At 33.2% G+C, this 26,902-nt stretch overlaps 2 long non-coding RNA genes across 2 annotated transcripts; both read right to left on the bottom strand.

The window, feature by feature from the left end:
• Positions 1 to 94: 94 nt before the first annotated feature.
• Positions 95 to 17,902, bottom strand: LOC127880964 (uncharacterized). Its single transcript, XR_008049829.1, has 7 exons — positions 17,775 to 17,902; positions 16,977 to 17,147; positions 16,197 to 16,367; positions 14,613 to 14,765; positions 12,586 to 12,716; positions 878 to 974; positions 95 to 162 (listed from the first exon to the last, which is right to left on the bottom strand). It is a non-coding gene; the product is annotated as an uncharacterized LOC127880964 (long non-coding RNA).
• On the bottom strand, positions 4,121 to 7,402 carry LOC127880965 (uncharacterized). Its single transcript, XR_008049830.1, has 3 exons — positions 6,436 to 7,402; positions 5,002 to 5,184; positions 4,121 to 4,587 (listed from the first exon to the last, which is right to left on the bottom strand). It is a non-coding gene; the product is annotated as an uncharacterized LOC127880965 (long non-coding RNA).
• Positions 17,903 to 26,902: the final 9,000 nt, after the last annotated feature.

Raw genomic sequence — 26,902 nt, 5'->3', positions numbered from 1 at the left:
CATCGGACCTTATACGCGACCCAACGTTCAGTGTGTAGTTCGTCCCATGCTGTAGACTAAAGCCCTCGTACACTTCGTATTCACTGCTTCCGCTCGAATTTACAATGTCCACACGGAGTTGGTAAGAACCATGCGTTGTCATCTCGTAAATGTATTTAAGACCTGAAATGAAGAGCAGTTCAAACTTTTCGATAGGATCAGAATTTATACAGGACATTACTAATTGAACTTTTATTTGTAAATATTAACGCAAATCATCGAACAATACAATTATTATATTTCCTTATATAAAAGTGTTTAAAGCATAACGATTTTGGTAAGGGATGTCCGTCGTAATGGTCCGTTGTTCGTCGTATCAATTTTCGATACATTATCTCAAGCTCCATTTTGAAGTCTAGCCAAATTTTAAAGGTATGAATGTTTATTGTTTCGCATATTTAAAGAAATATTGATTGTGTAGCTCAAACAAATGTCTTCAAAATCGTTTTAACAAAATACCTTTATCGTTATTTTAGGATGAGATCAATGGTCTGCACAATACATGTCAAAACGGTAGCTATCATTAAATTTATATTTGAGAGCTTCAAATAAGATTGTGACGCTCATAGGTAAATCTCTATATCTTCCAAGAAAATTAAAAATGACCTCAAAGTTCACAAGTGAAAATGATAACTTGTGTACATTGAACTCAGATAAGAACTTAACGTCAATCATTCGTCTGTTGTTGAATGTTTAATATTATATGCAAGATGTGTCCATTGTGAATTGTATTGCATATATATGAAGAAACACATACAATCTAAAAACATCATCAACACGTTGACACAAATTACTATGCGTATATCAGAACTTATTTTTCAAAGCCAACCTTACATACCCAGCCAGTGTTCTGCGTAAACAGTTCCGAAGCCCTTTTCATAGTCACTAAAGTTCCGATTAAAATCTTCACTGCCATTGAACTGCTTTTGAAAGACCTACAAAACACCCCAATCGGGAATGAAAACCATATACTAAAAAAGAATTGAAAATATAAATGAATACAACAGGTTGCAATGAACACTCCCTACATTATAGAATAATGACATGGTAAAGTGATTATATCCACAACATGTATATGTAGTGAGTTTTTCCTAAATTCAATATCACTTTATAAACAACCTTTAATTTCCACTTTCGCTTTATTATTGATTATGACTTCATCATTGAACAGTTCAATTTTAATAGTTTAAACATCGTATATCCGTGTTTATATCCGCCGTAATGGTCTATCTGGAAGTTAAATGATTGACCATACACACGTGAGTTATTATACTTTCACGGTCGTTGATCACGTGCGCCGCTTCTTTTTGAGATGCATTGATACATAGGCCAATGCTAATTATCATGCCACAACTAATAAAGGTTCTCAAGCTTTTAAATGGGTTGTTTTGAAATGGGTTGAGAATGTATGTTTCTGTACATTTTTGGTTGAGTTCATTTTCATTGAATTGCACTACATTGCCCGATTTTAAAAATAATGCAAAATATGTTGAAAAAACATATATAACCTAATCACTCTGTAAAAATTATCCATGAAATTTCAAAACATCCGAGCCCGAGCGCCTCCTCGGAAGTTGCTTTGGCTCATTTATCAATGCATCGCAAAAAGAGGTTGTGCACTTGATTAACGGGTGTGACTTTACCCTGATCAAAATATTTGGATACTTCAAGCAAACAGTTTATCAATAACAAAATATCGATGCATTACTCGTGTTACTTCATTCTGAGAGGAGCGGAACTTTAAACGGACTTGTTCAGAGATCGTGTTATTTCAGTGCATGCCATTGAATAAATAAAAGCTCAAAACAACATTAATTGGGAACATTTGCAATAATATAAAGATCATGGGCTCATTTGAAATAATAAAAAGATCAATACAATAAATTGAATATCTTAATGGCCGGATTTCGAAAAAATTTGTCTATAAATGATTTTTATTTGTATACCTTTAACGCACGCATCCATATACACTCGACGATTGGGCCTTGTATAATGAGCTTTCCAAAGGCATGCTCGGCATAAATTACATTATATATGATGATGTTACAGACCTGAAGGAGCTATTAACCTTTACCCTTAGGTATTGAAACGGTCTTTCATTCCACGCGTGTATATATGGTGAACATATGTAGTAAATTGTTTTCAAACGCATGGTGGATGCTTATTTACTGTACAAAGACTCTATTATGACCAAATTTGACATTTAACCTCTTAATGTAACTTTGATATTGAGCAAGTGAGACGGGCCTTACACGCGACAAGCCATCTCATGGGGAACATGCGTAGAAAGTAAAATTATAGTTGAATTTTGAATAATAATGTTACCGTCTGTTAAAGCTGAATGTCCAAAATCTACCCTTTCTCCCTGCTTTATTAAGCTCAAATTCGACATTTGTTCTCTAAGGGTGACCTTCAAACCTGCAAAGTTCGACCTTGAATTTCAGCTGGCGACTCGGTTATCACGCTCGAAACGTCGTCTTGTGATAGTTAATATTAGTGATTATTTTCATATTTAATAACGAATGTTGAAGTTACAGTCCGGACACACGTACAATGAACGCACGAACGCACATTAATCCAACAATTGCAGCAGCTTGATCAAGCTTTCTGAAAAACGCTGACTTAACAATTACTAGATATGTGCACAATTATGCCCCAACATTACAATTATGTATAAAGATCTAACTAATTGCGAGAAATAAATGCACCAACATATCCGGGTGAACACGTGAATTTATCTATATATATCTAGATGCGATATATTTCTGAAACGGGTAACACAAGCAGAATACACAATTTCCTCTTCGTTTTCATACATCAAGATATCAAACACATTTTAACAAGATACCTCGAAACATAGGTGTGCGAGTTGTTGGTCTTTTTTTAAATAAATAACTCTAGCAGCAATATTTGAGTAAAACTATAAAACTGAAATAAAGGTTTTCAAAGTATCTTTAAGAAACTATATAGTACATTATGGAATAACATAATTCAAAACACCATTATTGTGCTAAAACTTGTTTCATCCAAAAGTCCTTTCTGAAAGGTCATTAACACATTAAGATCGTTTACCTGTTAAAGTTTAAGCGAGATGAATATGTAAGTTAAAGAGGATTTCAAAATACAATCTTCGGGACGCACTTAAGTACGGAAGGATGGACAAGTGTGATGCGTTATTTCTTTCTTTTCCCAACGGGCCATAATGTCAGAAATATGTATATGTGAAGTGAAACATCTGTATAAGTAGGAGATACTTATTAACATTACAAGAACGTACATTTTTAGAAAGCTAATCTACTGGCATACATGTATACATTGGCACGGGACAAAAACTGGACTCAAACACTATCTATTAATCTATCTAACACAATAACATTTTAATTCAAATCAAATTTCGCTAGACGAGAATATGTATCGATGAAATAACACTAAAATAATTGATGGTCATATGCTTAACAGAGCGCGATCAAAGACAAACAATTGTCTGATAAATCTCGTCATACATTGTTGATTGTAAAAAGCCAACAGCCCACCACTATAATACATGTGTATTTATAGGACGGAGTTAAATCGCATACGTTATTTTGCAGTCTAAATGTATAAAATAAATAATGATATTCATGCCAACCCAGATAGTGCATGTAACGATTTTAAATTTGGACTCTTCTAACTGCGACACTGAAAACGTAAAATCGATTCGATTAGTGATATGCTGTTATTATGCCACGACAGCGCATTTACGTTGGAAACGCTGACATGATATTTTAAAGTGTTATCGGATACCCATCCGATAACATTTTTAAGCTCCGCCCATCAATATCCGTTTTAAAACTCCGCCCATATTTGGTTTACTCAATGATTGTTTTAAGCGTTCCATGTTTTAGCCCCGCCCATTCTGAGAACTACTTTTTTGTAGGCGTGGTATGTCGCTCCTTTGATTTAAATGGAAACAAACAGCGATTCATATTTTATTCAGAAGTTATAACATTAATAAACAATAAGTTGTTTTTTTTTAAACGAAACTAACACTTTATTAAGTATATATCTATAGGGAAATATTAATTAAATGAGCATAAATCAATCGAAAGAAATTAAACAAATACAAATGTGCACCGCTAGCCTACCATTCATTGGCTGCAGATGAACACAATTTAAAACAGTAATGATAAACATTTAAAACGTAACACAAATAACCTTAACACGTTTTAAATAAAATATGACAGATTTGATCAAGTTAAAGAAGAATTTATGACAAATATTCACTAAACATCTCGTCTAAGATTATATAAAAAAAAATAACTAATACTTTACAAATGCTTTCCTTTTTTGTGTCATTCTTATAAAAAGCAAGGCAAACAGGTGAATAGCATACACAAAGAATTAACATTGACAAAGTAAAATAATTAATACTTGATTGAGATGCTTTGCTAATGCCTGCCATGCCTAATAATACATGACAATTTCATTATCTTTAAGTGTCTGAAATCAAACTTTCACACAAAAAATGATTCTATCTCCACAACCAAACAGGAAATTTGTGTGGTCAACCTGAAAATAAAATAAAGATTCCTTTAGAAGAAAAAACATCATCAAACATTCATTGCATAACTGCTTTAACCCTTTCAGTGCTTGAACCGAATTTTGAAGGCCTTTGCAAACAGTTTGGATCCAGATGAGACGCCACAAAACGTGGCGTCTCATCTGGATCCAAACTGTTTGCTATTCTGATAGTAATCTTTGAAAAAAATGAAGAAAATGCTTATTTTACAAATTCAGCAGACGACATTTTAGCAGACGACAAATTTCCCAGCATGCAAAGGGTTAAAAATAAAAATCCAGATATATAATTTGCATTAAAATTGAAACTTTATAAATATAGTGACATATAGATTTATGACATGTTCAGATAAAACAATTACATAAATACTCTCAAAAATAAATTTGTCGACAAAAAAGTATTACCTTTCCGACAAATTAATTAGATGGGTTGATGTGAAGCTGTGCCGGGATGCAGTTGGGGGGGGATATCTCGAGTTGGTTGAGAGGCAGAGAAAAACTCGGACAAGTGCAACTGACAAGGGTAGAACTGTGCCGCCAAGAATTTTGGTAGATATCATCACCCATGGAATGTGTGGTCGCAACTTTCTGCCATTAAAAGAAAAACATTTCATATTATAATAAAATAAAACAAATCCAACAGGAGATAACATTTCAAAATAGAGTGTTTTAATAACATTTTTATGGCACAACTTGAACAAATTTCAACTTTAATAGACACAATATTATTAATACAAAATGAAAATGTATAAACTCCACTTTATATAAAAATAATTAAGAATTTCTTTTAACTTAAAATATTTTTATTATGGACTCGGGGCTTTTTTTGCTTATTAAGGGAATATGTGTTTGTATTTCTAATTTGAGAAATTTGCGACTCAAATTTTCACAATTTAAAAAAGTTCGGGACTCAAATTTTCACAATTTAAAAAAAGTTTGCAACTCATTTTTCACAATGTTGATCTGTGGGTGACACAATTTTGAACAGTTTTCGACACATGTTTTCAAAAAAGTTGCACAGCGCGCAACTCATTTGTTCACAGTTTTCAACAGTGAATTTTTTTATGAACAGTGCGTGACTCAATTTGTTCACAATTTTGAACAGTGTGCAACTCATTTTTTAAAATTGTGAACAGTGCGCGACTCATTTTTCCACCATGTTGAATAAACAGTGCGCGACTCCTTTTTTTTCCAAATTTTGAACAGTGCGCGACTCATTTTTACAAATTTTGAACAATGCGCAACTCATGTTTTTTCACAATTTAAGAGTTTGTGACTTATTTTTTTGTAATTTTGAATGAACAGTGCCCCACAAAATTGTCCCCCATTTTTGAACAGTGCGCAAATGATTATTCCAAATTTTGTACAGCACATGACATGATTTTTTTCACAATTTTGAACAGTGCGCAACTCATTTTTCCACAATTTTGAATAAACAGTGCATGACTTATTTTTTTGCAAAAATTTGAACAGTGAGCAACTCATTTTACAAATTTTGTACAGCGTGTGACTCATTTTTTCAAAATTTAATTTATGAAAAGTGTGCAACTCATTTTTCCACAATTTTGAAATCATAATGAACAGTGGGCAACTAATGTTTCCCACAATTTTGAACAGTGCGCGACTCATTTTTTCAAATTTTGGTACAGTGCGTGTCTCATTTTTTCACAATTTCAAACAGTGCGCAACTCATTTTTCCACAATTTTGAATAAACAGTTCGCGACAGAAGAACAACTGGCACTGATCATTGGTTCATCAGCATGAGAATGGGTGTAAAAAAATGGCACAAATAATGAAACATGTGTGTTTAAGCATGCATACATAACAATGAAACTTACCAACCACTCGGCCAGGAAACATATGGTGCAGAAGCTGCAGGATTCAGCATGCTCTCCCACTGATATTATGCAGATCAGTGGTCAAACTGGCAGTCAACTTATGTTGTGATTTCCCAATTGTGAAGATATTAACCTCAGCAATCTCCAAACACAAACATGTTCATTTATTGTCAGTCAAACAGCAATTAATCCATCATGTCACCCTGACAGCCTCAAAACACGATGCAAAACCAAAGCATTTTCGTTTCGTCTAACACACAGCTTGTAACGTCGCTGAATATTGCACAAAAGCAGCTTCATTATGAAGTTCCAGCGACTCGAAATACACGTTCCCCACCCACTTTGATTTCGCACGTGAAGGCCTGCCTGTTTTTTGGGGAAAACTGTGAACATCTCACAACTAAACGTATATTACGGAGATGGACAAGTTGAAAAATAAATCACTCTTATCACTTCCAAATTGCACACTACGTTTAAATCCCGTTCCATTTGATTATTGTATTTATTGTTTGAAATTTTCACTCTACACATTCGCTTTGAAAATAGCGGTTGGTGTGTACTCTTGGAAGTACATGTCGAGTGTGTTATTGTAAAATATATATGGTATTGTGTTTTTAGTGCAGAAATGGTTCTTTTAAGTTTCGATTTCTCGCTTGAGTTTTTGTATTATGTGCGTTTAAATTTGATTGATTGTTGCTTACTTTCGAACTATTTTTTTATGTGTAAATATATATGCACAGACGCTAGCGGATGTAATCAGGTTGCTACTAATTTGCATATTTATCAATGAATTTAGCGGTTGTTTGTTTTTGTTTGTTTTGTGAATATTTTCTTATTTACTTTAAAATGTGGCATAATAAATAGAATATATGGTTGGTGACTTTTGATATCATGTGATATAAGACTCGTCCGATATGGCGTGTGAAAAGGCTCGGCAAGCCTCGCCTTTTCCTACGCCATATCAGACTCGTCTTATATCACATGATATCAAAAGTCACCAACCATATATTCTCTATTTATCGACTGAGCGCGAAATTCAACCGATGAAATTGTTTTTATATCTCAAGACATGAAAGGTCATATTTAAGAACGACGCCAAAAATGATCATAGGAATAATCATGTGTAAACATCTAAAAGATACATATTATTAAGAAAATCATGCCGTGTGTTTTGTACATGTCACAAAAAATAACTAACCAAACTACATGTATGCAGTGTGCGCAAGTTAACATGCTGGTTAATGTTTGTTCACATTTTATTACTTTTAAGAGCAGAATATATCTATTTATATATATCGAGTTAATTTCGAGACACGAGCTCAACAAGTTCCTGTTTTAAGCCCACATCTCCCTTGTTTAAACAAAATAGTATAATAAAATATTAATGTGCATAATATCAAAATATCACACCAATATCACACGTTTGTCAATAATAGGAAAGAATACATCAATAAAGAAACAATACTTTTCAAGTAAAGCGTGACACCAAAGTACGACTGAGAGACTACTGTACTGAAATTTGTGAATCCATCCCCATTCTTAAATTGTAAACACAATTACTTTTTGTTCTACACAAACACGTTATTCAACCTTGAGAGTAATAGCGAGATCAACCGTGGATGTAAAGATAAGTTGAAAACATTAGGAATATACATGTATATTCTTGATTCTAACACGGCACGCGACTTGTTTTCTATAGACAAAGAAGGAAATCAAGTGTGGGTTATTCTGCAATAACTTATGGGCGGAGCTTAATGTTTCAAAAATAGTTCCGAATAAATAAAGAAAATATTGCAATAAAATGCACGTGCTAAACCCCGCTCTAAAAGAAATGTAATAAATGTAGCATGTATATAAATGTAATGAAACAATAAATTGTATATTTGGTGATAAATGGCATAACCACGTCTACAAAGAATGTTATTTGTCAGCTTTTCAGTAGCATCAATAAACGTGACGTCATTAAGTTTCTACGATTGATGTTTCTACGATTGATGTTTACAATGAAAGTGACGTCATTTGCAAAATATTTATGAATGAAAATGACGTCATATGTTTGTACAATTCAATGACGTCACGTACTAGTGAACTTAGTACTAAGAAGGGCGGAGTATTGAAAAATATAGTTCACGTCCTAAAGCTTGAACCAAGTCAATCAGAATCGTGTTAGAATCGAAATAATATTTTTCTATGATGGTTTGTAGTCGAATTACCCACAGTAAGTTGTATAGATGCGTGTTATCAAATCACTCGTGCTTCGCACTCGTGAACAATCCCTACGCATCTATACTCCTTACTGTGGGTTATTCGACAACAAACCATGATAGAAAAATATTATTTCTTACCGTAGCGCACCTCTAATGGGCACATATCCAAATATAATCTAGTTCATTATTTTCTTAATCAGCATCATTTCACTGAACTACATGCAAATTTGTAGGTAGGCTTTCCATGCTTTTTTAAAAAATATACCGATTTTTTCAAAACCACCCCCACGCTCGGCTTTTGTCCAGTTTATTTTTACCCCTGGGGTATATAAAAGTTCCATAATTAATTCGAATTTCCAAATATGGGCATGCAGTTGGTGTGTACAGATGCTGTAAAGGTGTTAAAAGTTTAAACAAGATGAAATAAGTATTCTTTTACAGACATTTATTTTTTACAAATTTTTATCTATGGAAGAGCGGCATGAAATGTAAGTGATTTCAGCCAAGCAAAAATTGTGTCGGTTAAAAACAAAGTGTCATAAAATTCAAAATAGTATCATTTAAGTCATACTTTAAACTTAGTTTTTATAGAAACACTATATACAGCAAAAATACCAAGAAATAGACAGATTTACCGTTTAGTTTTTGAAATAAAAATAAAAATGCAATATGCATGGTTCGTATTTTCAACAGTAAATCACCCAATTTCGCCATAATGTTGTTTTAATTTTAATAATTGAAGAATGTGCATAACAATTGCAACATATTTAACAATAAATATAGCTTATATGACATATTAAATCAAATTACGTTAGAAAATAAATAAAACCCGTCGCAAAAAAGTATACGTCGTCGGCAGGATTCGAACCTGCGCGGGAGTATCCTAAAAGATTTCTAGTCTATCGCCTTAACCACTAGGCTACGGCACCTAATAGTAGGCTCTTCAACCTTCGAAGAAATCGCGGGAAATTATTAGAGGTGCACTACCTTAAGTAGAAAACATGCAAAGGGACATCATTATGCCAAACTACGTTGCCATCAAAATTCCTTCACAGTCATCAGCTCATAAATGATATCCACATGTAAAATTGTTAGCGAGAAACACACAATTGTTAAAGACAAGTTAAACACACCATCTTCAAGAGGCTAAATATTATAATGTGGAAACACATACACATGACCCTTATTCTGCTTATACTCGTCGCTTCCGAAATTCCTTTCTTAAGGGTCATAAACACATTAAGGTCATTTTACTGTGAAAGTTTAGGCAAGATCCCTTTTTGAGTTAAAACGGCGTTCAATATACAAGCTTCGGAACGGAAATAAATACGACAAATGCAATGCAAAATAATATCCTTATTTTGCTAAAAAGGCCATAATTTCATTAATATGTTAAGTGAAGCATCATCTTCATTATCAGGAGATCATTATTATCATAACAAGAACGTACTTGATTTTAGGCAGCTTACCAAATGGCATACATTTATACATTGACAAAGGAAAAACAAGTAACTGCAGCAGACTGGACTCAACACCTTAGAGTTAATACACATCATAGCATTTTGGATTTAAAACAGGTTTAATGTCAACCAAAGATCAATTTGTGCCAAAATAGTTTAATAAAACAATCGAGTGTAAATCATTGTTAAACCAAAACACCACAATTCAAATAAAACTTCGCTAGAAGAGAATATATTTCGATTAAATTACAATAAGCAACTGAAGGTTGAGATGCTACCTAGAGCACGATGAAAGAACAACAATTGTCAGATACACCTCGTCATCTATTGTTGATCGTAAAAAGCCAACACTACACAACTATAAAACATGTGTTTTTGTTAACCTGAGGTAAATCGCATACGCTATGTTGCAGTCTGGATGCATAAAATAATTTATTCTCAATTGCAACTGTAAAAACTTGTAACACTATTAAATATTGCTCTTCCAACTACGACACTAAAACTGTAAAATCGATTCGATTATTTTATGCCGTTATCAACTGAGCAATACAACCGATGACCAGAATTAAATCTCAAGACATGAAAGGTTCTCATGTAACAAATTGAAACTTCATCTTTGAAAAGTCAAAATAGAATAGGTACAGAACACTGAACAAGCGTATATAAGTATTAATCATATTATCTCCTTCCGATAAGACATATGGTACCATATGACAACAGTTATTATTTGCATCCATTTGCACTCATTTAGACATCTTTACCTTTGTCAAACCAGTTTGATATAGTTATTGAAGATAGACGGTCGTTTTAATTCGAATAATTTACCAAAGTTTAAAGAAACATTTGATGTAGGGAACTAAAGAATTGGTTTTTAAAGAAACTGCAATTATGTTTTATTGTTTAAAATAGATTGTATTGGAAGAGATACACAGCGTTCTAATCAAAACGTAAATTTAACTATAGCTCTTCTATGTAGTATTAGTAGACCTTAAAATCAATTAGATAATGTTTAATACACAACAACGTTACAGCTGCTAGACTGCCAAAATTAAATAGACACAATTTGCAAAGATTAAAAATTTCAAAACTAAAACCAGTTACCATGCTGGTCAAAATGTGTGTACAGGTTTTATTTCTTTTAAGAGCAGTATATTTTTAAGTACGGCACGAGACACGAGCTAAACAATGTCTCTTTTAAAAGCCCAATGTCCCCCGTTTATAAACAAAATAACATAATTAAAACATGCAGGTGCATAAGATCACACGTGTGTTAATGAATTGAAACAATTCATAAATAAACAAGCAATAATAAGTTTTGAGTGGCACCAAAATACGACTGAGGGACAAATGACTGACTTTTTTTAATCAATCCCAATTCTTCCGAAAATAAGGTTATACATATACCACAGTATAACACATTGTTTAAACACAAATTATTGAGTGTTTATTCAACTAAATTTAAGCCTAATTTAAGCGTTATACAATTATTAATAGCAGTAACTCAATTGATTACTGTTATATGTATGTGCGAATATACTTTTATCAAATGCACATGTGAGCTGAGGACACAGATGCCCCAACATTCCGCTTCGGCTTCAAAATCCTAAAATTTTGAAAATCGCAAGTTGCAGAAATTCATGTGTTTATTGTGAATGTAAAGATTATTCACACCTTCAGTAATAGGGTTCGATTTTGTGTGAGTTCGCCAATACTAAATACAGATATATGGAGTCCTTTCGTGAAGTCGCATGATTACGGTTTGTGCCAACAAGCTATAACTTAAGAACATTAAATACTTAATGACTTTTATCGGCGTACTTTTTGTCGTTATAAAAATTTGCTATAACAAAATACTCGAATGTCAACAGCGCAAAATAATGGGCAAAGGAATGTACATGAATTTGTTTTGACCTTGTGACTAAAACGTACGTGTAGTGGACGACTGGCTCTCTCACTATGTCGTTTTTGAGCGTTTGCGCTTTTGAAGGTCGCTAACACGCCGACATGACAAAACGAAAATAGATGTTTTTGAATGAGTTGAGTTATTTTTCATAATATCAATGCCTGCTCCATCCCCTACCAGTAAACACTCCTTGTGTGGTTTTAAAGGTGAATATGTTTAGTTGAATAGTCAAGATTTCTAAACATTTTATGTTTTACAAACAACGTTATCTTTCCATACATGTAAGGTATTGCGTTTTAAAGTAGTGCGGTCGGGTTGACAATTGACATCACATGAAAAGCGCTATATATGCAAAACATGGATTTTGTGCATGTTGAACCCAACAAGGCAACAACATGCCATAAAGATATAACATAAAATTAGCCACTGCAATATTACGATCGTTTGTGAATCGAAATTAGTGTATGTACGAAACAAGTCGACGATCTTTCTTCATGAATCTCCATGTCACATTACAACCGTATCTTGGTGTGAAATGAATGACATGGTGATATTGTATTTTAGATAAGAATGATACTACCGTCCAGCCTCCCCCATCCTTCTCCATGTCGCAGAACACCTGTACCTTGGTGTGAGTGACAGGGGTGATGATGGTGTACACACCGCTTAGCTTTGTGGAATCTCTGTTTAGTAGCTCGGTGCAGTCTTTCACTGAGCAACAATAACACACATATAACATTCTATTGTATTCATTGTATTCAAAATGTTATTCTTAAATCTGTAAAAGACAGCTTACAAGCACGTCATCAACATGACAATATTGCATTGTAATATCAAAGTATAGCATAAGTGTATTCGTTCTAGCATATGTCTTTATACAATTGGCATTTATATTTGCAATAACAATTGTTGTAATGTAAGATTAATACCTTTTGATTAGTTAATGATTAATACAAACATGATAAAACATCTATGTCATAATTAATACGTTTGTTGCAACATTTATACAAGAGCACCGCCTTGTGGGTACAGACCGCTCATTTTTTTTCTTTTTAAAGGTGAAGGGAACTATCTCAATACTTCAATAAAAAAATATGGATGGGTGGGGTGAAGAGGGGTGTATAGTGTGGGGGTGTGGTCATTTATTACATTTTCTTCCAAAAATAAGAAATAAAAATGCAAAAACAAAATAAAATAAAAAATTGGGGGGGGGGGGTTGGGTTGAGTCTATTGTAGTATAACATGTAAGAGTTGTTTTGTCAAAGTATCAGTCAAATCTGATTATAAATAACGAAATCATGGCAATGTTTAGAAAATTTAATTATTTGACCTTGAAAGTCAATGTCATTCAAAGGTCAAGGTAAATTTCAACTTGCCAGGTACAGTTCCCTCATTATAGTATGAAAGTATTTGAAGTTTGAAAGCAATAGCCTTGATACTTTAGAAGTAAAATGGATGTAAACACAAAATTTAACCATAAATTCAAAGTTACTAAGTCAAAAAAGGGCCATAATTCCGTCAAAATGACAATCAGATTTATGCAACTTGTTCCGTACAGTCCCCTTATGATAGTGTGTGAGTGTTCCAAGTCTGAAAGCAATAGCTATCATACTTAAGCAGTAAAGCGGCCCAAAACACAAACCTTAACAAAATTTTCAATTTTTAAAAGTATAAAGGGGCCATAATTCTGTCAAAATGCCAGTCAAAGAAACATAACTTTGCCTGCACAGTCCACTTATGATAGTAAGTAAGTGTCGCAAGTATGAAAACAATAGCTTTGATACTTTAGGAATAAAGTGGACCTAAACACAAAACTTAACCAAATTTTCAATTTTCTAAGTATAAAAAGGGCACATAATTCTGTCAAAATGCACGCCAGAGTTATCTTACTTTGCCTTCCCAGTCCCCTACTGATAGTTAGTAAGTGTACCACGTTTGAATGCAATAGCTTTGATACTTTATGAGAAAAGTGGACCTAAACACAAAACTTAACCGGACGCCGACGCTGACGCCGACGCAGACGCCGACGCCAAGGTGATGAGAATAGCTCATTTTTTTTTTCAAGAAATAGATGAGCTAAAAATGGAATACTTTTTATCATAAAATCACTGGTACTTTAATAAAGAGTAAAATGACCATTTACGACATATTGGCTGCCGGGGCTAGAGATTGGAACAGAGCATCGGTAAGCAAGTAAAGCGGGCAAGTATTAATGTTATTAATTCCCATTTTTTTATATAATGTATATGTTATAACTTTTTGTTGTGAAGTTAATTTCTAAGCCTTATTTGATTTATGTTATAGGCAAAACTGAAGCGATATTTGTCTGCAGCAAGTTCTAGTTGCAAATTAAATTTACTCCTAGCGCATTTAATCAATCCCAAAACGGTAGATTTTGTTGCTGTCAAAGTCGGTATTTTAATTTCAGGAATGTAGATGTAATTTGTTGAGTAAAGATATACTTTTTAAGTTGTAAATGCTTTTAAAAAATTAGGATATGACCTTTTCGAAAACTGGTGGAAATATAATTGGCAATGGTCATGAAAATTAAAATCAAACATTTAACGACTACCTTACGAACAAATATTTAACATGCATTAATGATACCTTGAACACATTCCGTTATGTTCGTCCATTGACCATTTTGACATCGGCTGACTACGACGTATCCTGGCTCGCAAGTCAAAGTTCTAGTTGCACCTTCAAACACAGTGTCTCCTTCATCTTTTCCGTTGCTGTTGTTCTCAAACGGAGGACATACTAAAAAGCAACAGATTCGAAAGAAAGCTTATAAAGAATTGTGTTTCCATAGGTAGAAAATTATCTCAAAACTGAACCATGATAATAGACAAGAGTGTTGCCATATTTTGTAATTGAATAGTTTTAATCATAAAAGCACAGTCAATATAACACAGAGTCGAAATGATAATTGTAAGCTGTATTTAGTGCTGGGGCTAGTGATGTGAACAGAGCACAAGTGAACTATTAAAGCGGGATAATATTATTTTAATTCATTACTGGTCGGTATGTTTTGTATTTTTATATTAAGTTGATGTCAAAACTATTTGTTTTGAGTTAACTTCTAAGTGCCATTTGAAATAAGTATTAAGAACAAATCGATTAATATGATTCGATAATTTTCTCCAGCAGTTTGTAGTTGCAAAATAAATTAACGCGTAGCGCATATATTCATCTTAAAAACGGTAGCTTTTGTTCCTGTCTAAATAAGCGTTTTGATTATATTAAGGTACAGGTTCACTCTTTAGAGTAACACTTTAATATTGAAATTTCACAAATGCTACCTTTAACACATTCCGTTAGGTTCGTCCAATGACCATTTTGACATTGGCTGACTACGATATAATCGTCTCGGGGACTGTATCCGGTGTCGCAAGTCAAATTTCTAGTTGCACCTTCAAACAGAGAGTCTCCTGTAACGTTCCCTTTGCTGTTGTTCTCAAAAGGAGGGCAGACTACAATAGACACCGACATGGTGATGGAAAATCAAACAATAACAACTGTACAAACAAACATAGAAAGTTACATATTCCAAAGAAAGCATATAAAAAATTGTTTTTCTATAGGTAGAACATGTTCCCAAAACTGTACCATGATAATAGACAAGAGTGTGTCATATTTTGTAATTGAATAGTTTTTATCATAAAAGCACAGGCAATATAACACAGAGTCGAAATGATAATTGTAAGCTGTATTCAGTGCTGGGGCTAGTGTTGTTAACAGAGCATAAGTGAACTATTAAAGCGGGATAATATTATTTTAATTGATTAATGGTCGGTATTGTGGTATTTTTATATTAAGTTGATGTCAAAACTATTTGTTTTGATTTAACTTCTTAGTGCCATTTGAAATAAGTATTAAGAACAGATCGATTAATATGATTCGATAATTGTGTCCAGCAGTTTGTAGTTGCAAAATAAATAAACGCGTAGCGCATATATTCATCCAAAAAACGGTAGCTTTTGGTCCTGTCTAAATAAGTGTTTTGATTATATTAAGGGAGAGGTTTACTATTTAGAGTAACACTATAATATTGAAGTTGCAAATTCGTTAAGACGATCACCATCTTAACTGTTCGACAGTTGATGGAAATTTAATTGGTAATAATGATTTAAATTTATATCATATATACACTTTTTAACAAAACGAATGTTTATATTTCACAAATGCTACCTTAAACACATTCCGTTATGTTTGTCCAATGACCATTTTGACATCGGCTGACTACGATATTGCCGTCTCGGGGACTGTATCCGGTGTCGCAAGTCAAATTTCTAGTTGCACCTTCAACCAGAGAGTCTCCTGTAACGTTCCCTTTGCTGTTGTTCTCAAAAGGAGGGCAGTCTACAAAATGAGCAGTTTCCAAAGACAGCGTATATACAACACTTGTGTTTCAAAGAGGGGCAGTAGTCTCACAACTGTGCTATAATTGACACGTGCGTTGCCATATTTTTACTTTAATTAATTTTATCAACAGCACGGATAATTTAGCAAAGAGTAAAACTGACCATATTAGCCGACTGCTGGGGGCTTGTGTTGAAAACAGAGCATCGTTAAACTATTAAAACGGACTAGTATTGTAAACATTTCAGGTTGATATCTAATCTACATGATATTACAGTTTGTTTGAAAGTAAACTTCTTGTCTGTTTAGTAAATACATTTTAAGTTCAGATGGATTCACATGATTCGATATTTGTCTTCAGCAGTTCCTAGTTGCAAAATAAATGTAAGCATAGCGGTAGTTTTTGTTTCTGTCAAGGTCGTTGTTTTAATTAAAATAATTGTAAAGGTTGAATATATGAGTACATATATTATATTCAAATTGTAAATGATCTAACAAAATTACAATCTGGCCTTTTCGACAACTGGTGGTTATACTTTGACATGGTGATGGAAATTAAAATAAAACAATACCAACTGTACAAAAAACATTTAATTTTATAAGTGATACCTTTAATACATTCCGTTTTTTTTGTCCATTGGCCATTTTGACAAAGACTCAATACAGCATTGCTGTCTCGGGGACTGTATCCGGGATTGCAAGTCAAATTTCTAGTTGCACCTTCGAACAGAGTGTCTCCTTCAACTTTCCCGTTGTTGATGTTCTCAAAAGTAGGGCACACTACAAATGAACAATTTCCAAAGACAGCGAATAAAAAAATCAAAAGAGGGCAATAATCTAGAAATGTGCCTTAATTGGAATGTGCGTTGAAATATTTTAGAAATGAATAGTTTATCATAAAGACACAGACAATTTAACCAATAGTAAAATGACCATGTAAGCTGCATAAAGTGCTTAGGTTAATGTAGGGAACAGAGCATCGGTATGCTATTTAGGCCGAATGGTATTATTTGAATGTATTTATGGTCGGCATTTGATATATAATTAAAATGTTTTCACTATTTAGTAGGAACCCTTTTAAAGGCTTGTGTGAACTATGTACACAAGGAATAGGCTGATGCGATATTTGTCTCAAGAAGTTTCTAGTTTCGTAATAAACAACGCGTTGCGCATTTACTCAACCCCAAAACGGTATCTTTTGTTCCTGTCAAAATCGGTGTTTACTTAAATGAATGTAAAGGTTTAATAATTTGCGTAACGATATAATATTTAAGTTGCAAATGCTTTTAGAAGATTATGATCGGACCTCTTCATCAAATAGTGGAAATTTACTTGGTCATGATGAAAGAAATTCAAATAAAAAATTCACTTTCATAAAATTAAAAACCTTACATTCACAAATGATACCTATAGCACACTCCGTAATTTTCGTCCATTGGCTATTTTTACATTGGCTCACAACGTTATTTTTGTCTCGAGGACTGTATCCGGGGTGGCAGGTCAAATTCTTAGTGGCACCTTCAAGCAGAGATTCTCTAACAACTTTCCCGTTCTTTTTGTTCTCGAACGGAGGGCACACTATAACGGAACAGTTTCCATAGACAGCAAAGTTTTGTTTAAAATTTTAAAGGCACTGATTTCAAACATATTCCTACATTAAGACGTTTTTAGCCATATTATAATTTGAATACTTTTATTTACACAACCACAAACAGAAATAATCATTCAATGTGTGTTTACAATGAAGGATGGTTTGGGTTACATAATATTAGTAGCTATTACAGCGGACCAATATTGTATATGCAATCGTTTTCAGTATAGTTTATGTTATGTGTATGTTCTATATCTCTGTTTTAAGTTAATTTTTTAATCTGATTTAGCATATGTAAAAAGTACAAATGGATAAACAGAATTGGGCGTGGGTCTCAATCACTAAACACTACTGGTATGTTGTCACAATATGGTCTTCATTATTTCCGAAATAATCTATTTATTAATTCTTCTTCTTTTATGACACTATTTAAACGTATAATATAAATTACTTTCAAATTATTGCAACATGCATGTGTGTATGTATTGTTTAACATGTTTAAAACTATAAGGGAAATATGTTCCTTTGTACTGGAGACAAATACTTGCATTTATTGAATATTTACATATTTGCAATGTGAATGAGTTGATATAATGATAATTAGTTGGGATATACTGATCGATTATATTAACATTTCGGAACGTTTAATCTTAGTTCATTTATAATGTTTATTTGTAAAATATGTCGTTTTTTCGACTATTGGAATTTTCACATCTGACAATTGCTATTTGGTTTCACGAGGACTGTAGCATCCTTTGAAGGTCAATTATGTAGTGTTTGTTTACGCAGTTATAGAGTCGGTTGGAATCACCTTTCAATGAACATGTGCATTACCTTTATACTGTACCATTAGATAACGCTGGTACATGTGTGATGAAAAACAATATCTTAATATATCAATATCTGTGAGCCGTTGTTTGTAGCTTGATTGGTTAGATGTTACTAAAAACGGCCGCTGCAAAATTTTGTATTTCAGCATATAAATGGACAACCTGTTTGCCATATATATCAAGTTTTATTGCACAGAGCTAAAATACCACAAAATATTTACCGAATGTATCTTATTTGCTTAATAAATGAAATATACCATCTGTGCGACACATTTCTGAAAATATTTACGATAACTCACATTTTTGCGAAGTTTTCGTAGAATCAGATGGAGTCTGGTAACCACATTTTTTCTTGACCTTTATTAATAAAAAACACAAATGTTAACATAAAACTAAAATTATCATAATTAAAAACATACACAAGTTTGCATTTCAATTTCATACATTTACACTTTTTAATAAACCATTACAATTAAAATCAACGCTTTCACTATTTTTATTAGTTAGCAACGCAGTACTACAGACAATTATTAAAACAATGTATAGCAAACGGCTCTATGACTTATTGCTTAAACGATGTGGCATCACGATTACTCAAAATATAGGAAATAGTAAACAACGAATTAATTTATTTAAAAACAAAAGATGTGTTCATCAGAAAGACAATGCCCCCTATTGCGCCGCTTTGAAAAAAATAATTAACCTTTGACCTTGAAGGATAACTTTGACCTTGAATTTCCACCACTCAAAATGTGGAGCTTCATATAAACGACACTTTGAAAAAAAAATTGTTTCGACTATTGACCTTGAAGGATGACCTTGACCTTGAACTTCCACCACTCAAAGTGTGAAGCTTCATGATAACGCCGCTTTGAAAAAAAATGACCTTTGACCTTAAACGATGACCTTGAACTTGAAGGATGACCTTAACCTTGAACTTCCACCACTCAAAATGTGCAGCTTCTGTGAACGACGCTTTGAAAAAAAAATTGACCTTTGACTTTGAAGGATGACCTTGACCTTGAACTTCCACCACTCAAATGTGCAGCTTCATGAGATACACATGCATGCAAAATATCAAGCTGCTATCTTCAATATTGAAGATGTTGTGACCGATGTTAAAGTTTTTGGACGGACAGACGCCATATATTTGACATTTTACCTTGAAGGATGACCTTGACCATAACCTTTCACCACTCAAAATGTTCAGCTCCATGAGGTACACACGCATGCCAAATATCAAGTATCTATCTTCAATAATGCAAAAGTTATGGCAAACGTTAAAGCTTTTTTTCGGACGGACGGACACACTGACATACACACACACACATACTGACATACTGACTGATGGACAGTTCAACTGCATTATGCCACCCTACCGGGGGCATAAAAAAATTACTTATTTTAATATTGAAATTATAGTAATGTTCAACATCATCATGTTATTGTTATATTCGTTGATTAATTATTTAAAAAATAATTAATCACTGATTATTAATTGATTATTCAAAATTAATCGATTAAAAATGATTAAATAAGTATATAACATTTTATTGATCGGTGTCAAATGATTTACAAACATTGGATTGTGATTATTTCTTAAAATGTAATCAACATTTTAAATAATTACGAAAAGGAATATTTTGTAGTAATTGTAAAGATTGGCAAAAGTGATTTGTAATCCATCAATACTTCCAGACATACTGGTATTGCTGGTTGCAAAACGTAATCAAAGGGGCTTGGGGTACATTTAACTGTACTTTAATATCAAAAGATAAATAAATTTAAAACTGCTACATAACTTCCATTAGATAACTGCGCAGTATTGGCTACAAAGCTAGAGGAGTATGAATCGTAAGTATCATTTGGAGGCATACCTGAAGATTAACTATAAATGTTTGAAGCATTACAACTGATGTAAAATATGCTAAATTTGAATACCCCGGAGTTTATGATTAATCCTTACCTAGTGGGTTAAAGATAATTTACTTCATGAACTTTTATCCCTATACACCGGTGCTGAAAAGGCTGGTCTATTAACCAATTTTCTAAGAATATCATAATTGTTTGGAAATGATGTGAGCTGCGGCAAAGTTTTTACAAATTACCAAATCATATTCGGTCTTCCAATTATTCCTAGAAACATTTATTATGGAAATTAGACGAAAAACTGTGTAGTTCTCATCATATAGCTCACTTCACAAGGGAAATATAATTTCATCAAACATCGGTAAATGAAACTTTGAAGACCAACTTATTGATCTACACAATGAAATAGAAAATGTACGGTAATAATAATTAAAAGGGACTCTTATTCGTTATATAGCTAAATTGATAGAAGATGGGGAAAACCATTTACATTCTTGTCCTCACTTGAATCGAACCATTATGGCTGAATGGGTCAAGTTCCCCACGGGTACTACTTCCCCGAACCCTGGGTACTTTGAAGTATACTTCACCGTACACCGATTTTCCAATAATACTTTTTGGTACCCTTACTTACTTACTTACAGGTACTCCATCTTTCCTAATAAAAAAATTCGTACCCAAAATTTGTCATACCCATTTTGATCCAGCCCTAAAGATATCCGGATTGAAAACATGAATTACGACCCCAAAATGAAATATTTTTAAACTGTTTGTCCTGGATATTAAACGGTATATGTGCCATTGTCAGACATGATATAGGCATCAATTAGATAAACAGCAGAGTTTCAGTTTCAATCGATAATAGTATTATCCAAATTTGTGCAACGTGTCATTACAATTATGTTCGATTCTTTCGTCGAAATGTGGCATCAATTTTATTGCTCCACGTAGGCTAAAACTTAATGTAAACGCCATTTTGTTCAGTTTAAGCCGCGTGATCCGATTCTTTTCAGATATGAAAAATCGGCGCGGCAAAGCATTGGCAAGGTTAGATACGAATAACGGCCCGCTCACAACGCTATTGTATTATTATTTATAGTAACGATATGTAATATTCATTAATATTACACAATGCAATGCAGCACTAAATTAACTTTCTAACTTGCAATATATGACAGATAAAAGATATACATACTTACAACTTAATTTATGTACCCATCAAATATATGTAATTAAAATTATCTGTATATAACATGCTTGTATGTGTTTATGTAATATTTTACCGAGGAAATACAATTATGTGCGCACACACACGATCAGTTTGTCGTTAGAGTTGTTTGTATATTTGCCTTTTGCTTTCGTGTTTGGAAATATGTTTTGATGTTCTAAATCTAATAGTAGTTTCGTTATTTATGTTATAGTTCTTAATGTTGGTTATTGGTGAGGCTATTCCCGATTAGGTTGATATTAATGATGTTTTTATTTGAATTGAGTGATTGCTGCAACTTGTTTTAATATATGATTATAAAAGCGTTAAATACTATGTAAATTTAGTTTTAAACGCTAAAATATTGCATGTAAAATAGTCGCCACAAGTCAGTTTTCTTTATCTGCAAATCCATAAATAACAATTAACACGAATGTAATAACATATAAGGTACTCTATGCCATATTATAAAAATAATGCATCAATGAATAACATAGATTTTAAGAACATTTTTGTCGCGTAACGGTTCTTCCAAGATGGAGAGCGAACTGTATTGTCAACGTAATATCAATGTCCGTGCAATCCCTCATGCAAGTTGTCACATCTGTTGTTCTTACAAATTTTAACACTACATGACAAGACAAGTCCTTCCTCATTTCGAACCTTGTACAATCGGAGCATGAGTCTTGTTGACCTGTGGTCAAGTGATCCACAAAAATAAAAGTTATGCAGTAAACAATAAGACATTTCAAAAGAAATGTCATATCCATGTTTGTTGCCTATTCAATCCTGCATCTTCTTACTTCGTAGACATTCCAGTGCGACGTGCTTTCACAAACTGATCATCATATACTTAGACGCATAACATTCCCCTGGTTTGGGAAATTATGCTTCCGCCAAAGTAGTTCTGCGTAGGAATGAACATGTTAATAATGAAAGAAAACTCGTTTTTTATTGTGTGTTTAAAACGGAATGTCGTTTACAGAAATGTTATTTCATTATGTTTAAATGTGATTTTGAATCTCTTTTAAGATTGATAAAGATTGTCAGAAGCACGATTACCTGACCTGCTTTCGCTTTCACTTTTTAGGTGTAAAAGAAGTGCTACCCACAATTCCTTTCGCGTTAGCACACAGGTCAGTAAGACCGTTGTGTACACAATAATAAGAGCGGTTTTGATATGTATGGTTGCCTGTTTCTGCCGGGACGTTTCGGGAGAGTTGACTAAGTTGAATGGCTTGAAACGATAATACGACAGCGGCTCACGTACCAAATTTATCGCAAATGCAAGCAGAGTAATTGTTTTGGCGAGGCAGTGTTATAATTGACCTTTTGAACAATTTAATGTTTGTATCTTCGTTAATAATGTGTTGGCTAATCGTTAAAGATGAATATTACTATTTTTTCGAAGTATCTAAATTTTCGTACGTCCTCGTTTTATTTATTTTGTGAGACTCTTATTTTTCGGACACCTAGATGTTCACCTAATATTAATGACTCTCAATTTTCAAACAGTAACATTTTTAGCATAATTAATCTTATTTGCCTTAATCTTATCATACACCACACATATGTTTTAACAACCAGATAATGGGAATTAATGGGAACATTTATACGAGGAATCTGTATACCATAAGATTGGCTTGCTTTGTGTCAATAGGCATGTATATTTGTAAGTATTAATGGATTTGAAATTAAATTTGTTAGGAAATCACTAAAATCGGCTTAATTCATATATTTTGTGTGTTTACACAATTACGAGAATAATTGTTTGCTTTCATTTAGTACCAATGATATTCTCGATGCTATTCAACGCTATTGTTTTATTGGTGTATGCTTGTAACAACAATATGAATTTAGTTTTCTACGGCAACAAACTCCCTTCCGAATTTTGAAGTTTGACCAATTGGATGTTGTATAGTATTTGGATGCGTTATAGTATATTATTCAATGATAGTTAAGGTAATCATAATAAGCAATAGTTAAGTATATATTAGCTAAATTTTAATGATAAAAGGTTCATACCACTGTGGATTGAATAGCAGGCAGGTATTTTACTCGATGTTCAAATTGCAACATTCATTATCTTTTAGTAATTTAAACAATTAAATAAGTGGTATTTACAAACACGCGTTGTCATGTCGGCAAGTGACATGGGGATACCTAAACATTGATAAAGGGCGTATTTTATTCATCACAATGTGCAGAAAACCAAAACAAAGTTTTTTAAGTGCGCTCGAAAAATAATAACTGTACCTACTACTCCATTATATGAATAACCTGTATGACGGTATCTCAACGACTCCGTAATGTTCAGCTTTAGAATAAATACACAATAACGAATGAAAGGGAGCGGTTTAGACTTTCAGTACTGCCGTCAATACATTTCAATACATTCATGAATTATTCGTTATAGTGTTTGGTCTCAGCCGACTTGTTTCTACTTCATCATTGTCATGTTAACGCGTATATTATTCTTCAGACAAAAGTGTCAAAAGGTATGATTCATGTTCCACCTATGAATTCGTAATGAAGCTCTTAAAAGGCAGACCAGGTTCTAATTGTTTTGAAAGCCAATATGATAGTAATGCCCGGCACAATACAACTTTTGTTCTATAGTATTATGTTATAAATTGCATTGAAAAAAAGACAAAAGGCATTATGCAAAACTAGTTGCCAATATTGTCTCAAAAGTGGACAAATGTTATATTTAAACAGAACATTGGGAACATGTTATTCACAAAAGCACGTTGGGTAGTTCAATAGTATTAAAGCTTGAAACCCGATGACTCAGAACCACGTTATAGAAAACAAAAGAAAAAATATATGTGCCGTGCTCTGTGAAAAGGGGGTTTACTGTATGATCGTAGTGTCGTTCATTATTAGCATGTGCAGCCCACACAGGCTAATCAGGGACGACACTTTCCACTTTTATGGTATGTTTCGTTTACGGAAAGTCTCTGCTCATCAAAAATCCAGTTTAGGCAGAAAGTGTTGTCCCTGATACATAAAAGTTGACACTCACGGGCAAAATCCCTCTATGAAATGTGTTGTAATTAACATTTTAAAGGGGCCTTTTTATGTTTTGGTAAATTTACAAAATTAAAAAACGTTGTTTCAGATTCACAAAGTTTCGTTTTAGTTATGATATTTGTGAGGAAATGGTAATACTGAACATTAACCATGCTCTAAAATATCCATTATATGCATCTTTTGACGATTTGAAAACCTGAAAAATATAAATCGTTGCAACGCGTAACGATTGAATAATTTGGACAGTTCTGTTGTTGTCGTTTTATTTTGGCAAACTACGAGGATTGCTGATATAAGTAAAAAATGCATTCGGACATAGCATGAGCACGGATGGTCGAATGGTCTAAACGGGAAACTTTTTACTCCAGGACTCCAGGGGTCAGTGGTTCGAGTCCAGTTGCGGGTTACTTTTTTGTTACTTTTTTAAATTGTATTCTATTTTTTACTGGAGATTTTTAGGTCCCATGTTTAAATTTATCAATATAAAGCATTTAATGACAAGCTTCAATACATACCAAAATCTGTGAAAAGGCCCCTTTAATATTTTATTTACTGGAAATGCAAATTGTTTTCCATTAACCTATTTATCATAAAATGTTCAGTGAGGTTCTATATAGTTATACAAATATTATAATCGAACTCGTCTATAACATTAAAATGTAATGCTTGTTGCTGTCAACAAATACAAAACCGGATAGAGATTTACATGCAAACAGTATCGATTTAGCGGACATTGGACATTGATTGATGACACAAGTGTTTGGATTCAGTTAAGTAGATCACTCTATAACATGGCAATAATTGTTCATGCGCAATAGGCCTACATAGTAAAATAAAATTGTCAGTTTAAATGCCTCACAAATTTGCATAGAAGGTTTTTTTAAGATGAGATTTATATGAAGTCTCCCAAAATAATAGAATGACAAGACCCTTAAATAGCAGATGAATCAAAATAAGTATATCTTTAGTCTGGTATCTTCGCATTTTTCTCACTGTAGCGGATATATAGAAAATAACAGGTTACTGCCTGATCTTTTTGTAATAAATCAGGTAATGCTTAGAATAATAGAACGGCGAGGCTTGCCGAGCCGTTATTTTATTCGCGCCGAGCCTGATATATTACAAAAAGATCAGGTAGTATTACAACAAGATCAGGTTGTAACCTGTTTTTCTGTTTATCATACCTCTACGTCCCCGATTTTAAAGAAAAAAAATCGCTACAAAGCTGCTGTTTTAGCGGGAAAGAATATGACTTTTGTCGTTTGATAGTAATGACGTCATGGGCAAGCGCGCTTCATTTTGTAAAAAATGTTTTTTGCTGTTTTTGTTGCATTTTGTGTTCAAAATATATTACATCTTGGTATCAAAGTGTTTCTTTTGTTGAATCTGATTCGATTTAACTAAAGAATATTGCTTTATAGTTGATTCCGAGTAATATGACCATCCTCCACACATGACTGATATAAGAACTTCCTATTGACCACGATATAAAGAGAATAACAGGTTACTGTCCCATCGTTTTGTAATATATCAGGCGAGGCTAAGAATAATATAACGGCGAGGCTTGCCGAGCCGTTATTTCATTCATGCCGAGCCTAATATATTAAAAACGATGGGACAGTAACCTATTTTTCTGTTTATCATACCACATTTTCCTTAAAATCTGCAAAATAATCCATATTATATTTAAAATGTACGGATCCCCGCTGATTTTGCTGATCCGGCTTTAACACGTTGACATACATGTAGCAACGGCGTTCTAAAAGACGACGCGAATAATCGCTTATTTTAAAAATCGCATAGAGAAAAAAAAGTTGTTTGCACTACGAATGAGAAGAGCAGACCCGCATTTATTCTAAACGTCTTGAATTAGAGATCAGGATGGGACTGCAGCGACAAATTTAATCGAAGAACACACTTCACCAAATAGAATGCAGACGCCATTTTGGACATTATTTTGAAAATGACATTTTGATGATGGTGTCAAAATTGACATAAGCGTGTT

The sequence above is a fragment of the Dreissena polymorpha genome, chromosome 5 (genome assembly GCF_020536995.1).
Source record: "Dreissena polymorpha isolate Duluth1 chromosome 5, UMN_Dpol_1.0, whole genome shotgun sequence".
NCBI classification, from domain to species: domain Eukaryota; kingdom Metazoa; phylum Mollusca; class Bivalvia; order Myida; family Dreissenidae; genus Dreissena; species Dreissena polymorpha.
Note: the sequence above shows the minus strand (reverse complement) of the source record. Positions and strands in the feature narration are given on the sequence as shown.